We start from the raw sequence: 3,083 nt of genomic DNA, 5'->3' as shown, positions 1-3,083 counted from the left end.
AAAAAAAAAAAAAAAAAAAAAAAAAAAAAAAAAAAAAAAAAAAAAAAAGAAAGGGAAAACAGTAAGAAACCCTTGAAAATGAATGGAAGATGAGAAAGAAAGGAGGAAGGAGGGAGGGAGGGAAGATAGAAAAGAAAGAAGGAAGGAAGGGAAAAACAACACAAAACAAACAGCAAGAAATCCTTGACTATGAATGGATGGTGAGAATCCCAAACGGACTCCAAATTTAGTGCACACTGCACAGCCAAAGCAATCCAACAGCATTTGTCCCTGCCCTCCCCACATTGCCTGCCCCTCTCCTGCAACAGACCCACCCCGAGTGGCTCCAGTGCAGGCCAAGACTTTCAGACAGCTTAAACCTATTTATTTATTTATTTATTTTTGATACCAAGTTTCGCTCTAGAGTGCAATGGCACAGCCTTGGCTCACTGCAACCTCTGCCTCCCAGGCTCAAGCAATTCACTTGTCTCAGCCTCCCAAGTAGCTTACAGGTGTGCACCACCATGCCCAACTCATTTTATAGTTTTTTAGTAGAGATGGGGTTTCGACATTTTGGCCAGGCTGGTCTTGAACTCCTAACTTCAGGTGATCCACTCACCTTGGCCTCCCAAAGTGTTGGGATTACAGACATCAGCCACCGAGCCCAGCTTAAACTTCATCTATTGGACTGAGTCAGTAGTTGTTTTGACTCATGGAAACATGTCTAGCTTCATGTTTCCATGACAGCACCCTTCTATTGACTCAGTCTAATAGATGGAGGCAAACTAGTAGAAAAGTAAGTAGAATACAACTTATACAGGAATCTTGATAATAGCCTCATCCTTTTTCATATTTTCTCCCATCTTTTTGCTGTGCATACAAGCCAAACCGAAACAAATAGACATAATACAAGAAGTTCTTTTAGTCCACCTTCACTGTGATGTTTTTCTGTAATTTTTGTAGACTAGTGAGGTTTCAGGAAAGGGACTGACTTTTAATAATATCAAAAAAATAATTTTCCTTAAACATATATATATATATAATATACATAAATTTATTATATATATAAAATTATATATATATAAATATATATAAATTATATATATATATATTTGAGTATGTGACTTTCTCCAGCATTGCTGTTTTTTTTTTTTCTTTTTAGCCTTTGGCCCTTCTCATAAGGATGAAAACGCGTCTGTTTGGTGTCTGGGCCCTGCTGGCCTTGATTCTTTGCCCAGGTGAGGCTATTTGGGAAAGTTTTTTTGACCAGTATGTGCCAGGACACAGGTAGCTGGTCAGTGAGGAAGGGGATGGGGCATCCTGAGTGGGATGACACTTCCGTGTTCATTCATCTGGCTTGATGAGTGATTCCTATCTCTTGGATCACTAGGACACAGAATCCTTAGGTCTCTGGCTTGTAATTGGGATAACCCAAGTTAATAGACTATCAGAGAGGACTCTCCCTAGGAGATAGGCCTTCTCTACTTGGTTCCCTTCTGCCCCAGGAGTGCCCTGTGTTTCTCCTCTTGAGAACATTTTTACTTCCTTTTTGCCACCCTTTGTGTCACGATGAAGTATAATAGGCTCTTGGTAGGACAGGACCCATTGCTCAGGTACGAAAAGTGAGTTCTCCTGATGACAGGAAAGGAACAGGGGTCTTAGCAGGTAACATTGCTACAAGAGTTGTGTATTCCCAGAGGAGACTGGTATTGGGAGGTGAAGTAGATGGTAGACATGGACTAGCTAAAGGGGACCTGTAGGGAAGCCTTCAGGAATTCCTGAAGTCCCCGTGCCCCTTGCCTACATCAAGCATTTAAAATCCATCCAAGCCTGGGCGCGGTAGCTCACAACTGTAATCCCAGCAATTTGGGAGGCTGAGGTGGGCGAATCACCTGAGGTCAGGAGTCTGAGACCATCCTGGCCAACGTGGTGAAACCCCATCTCTACAAAAAATACAAAATTAGCCAGGCATGGTGGCGCATGCCTGTAATCCCAGCTACTAGGGAGGCTGAGGTGGGAGAATCACTTGAACCTGGGAGGCAGAGGTTGCAGTGAGCCCAGATCGCACCACTGCACTCCAGCCTGGGCAAAAAGAATGAAACTATCTCTAAAATAAAATAAAATAAAATAATAAATAAAATCCATCCAACATCTTCCACTGCATCAGAGATTTCCAGAACAGATGAAATTTGTAAGCATCCAAAAACATCCGTTCCGGCCAGGTGCATTGGTAGTTGACGCCTGTAATCCCAGCACTTTAGGAGCCCAAGGCAGGCAGATCACCTGAGGTCTGGAGTTCGAGACCAGCCTGACCAAATGGAGAAAACCCATCTCTACTAAAAATAAAAAATTAGCCAGGCATGGTGGCACATGCCTGCAATCCCAACTACTCGGGAGGCTGAGGCAGGAGAATCCCTTAAACCCAGGAGGCAGAGGTTGTGGTGAGCTGAGATCACGTCATTGCACTCCAGCCTGGGCAACAAGAATGAAACTTCATCTCAGAAACAACAACAAAGACAAAAAATCCGTTCCCTTAGTGCCAAATCAAAATAGAATGGTCTCAGTTTGAGAAGAGGCGTAAAGTTCCATGGGAAATGAGTGACCCTGGGAGTCACCTGCAGGCCAGTGGAGATCAGAATATAGTGTGCATAAGGGTCCCCAGGAGGCTTATTTTATACACTAGCATATTTTCAGGTCCCACCCTCACAGGTTCAAAATCGTACATTCTAAGGTGGAGTTGGAATGTGCAGTTTACAAGCATTCAGGGTGATTCCGGTGAAGGCAATCCTTAGCCATAATTTGAGAGAGATACTGCTTTGAGGGATAAGTAATAAAGTTTGAATCCTGTGATGGTCCACAGCGGCCTATCCTGGGGAGCTTTCAAGAATTCTGAAGGTTTAGGAAGATAATGGTCTCCTGGGCATACTTTTTTAGCAATGCCATAATTTCCATGGTGATACTAACAGAGAATCAAGTTCTCAAGAAAGAAGATAGGGCCGGGCGCGGTGGCTCAAGCCTGTAATCCCAGCACTTTGGGAGGCCGAGGCGGGTGGATCACGAGGTCAAGAGATCGAGACCATCCTGGTCAACATGGTGAAACCCCG

This window comes from Cebus imitator, unplaced genomic scaffold (assembly GCF_001604975.1).
Source record: "Cebus imitator isolate Cc_AM_T3 unplaced genomic scaffold, Cebus_imitator-1.0 Scaffold217, whole genome shotgun sequence".
Classification (NCBI taxonomy): domain Eukaryota; kingdom Metazoa; phylum Chordata; class Mammalia; order Primates; family Cebidae; genus Cebus; species Cebus imitator.
The sequence above is the reverse complement of the archived record's forward strand: the minus strand, read 5'-3'. Positions refer to the sequence as shown.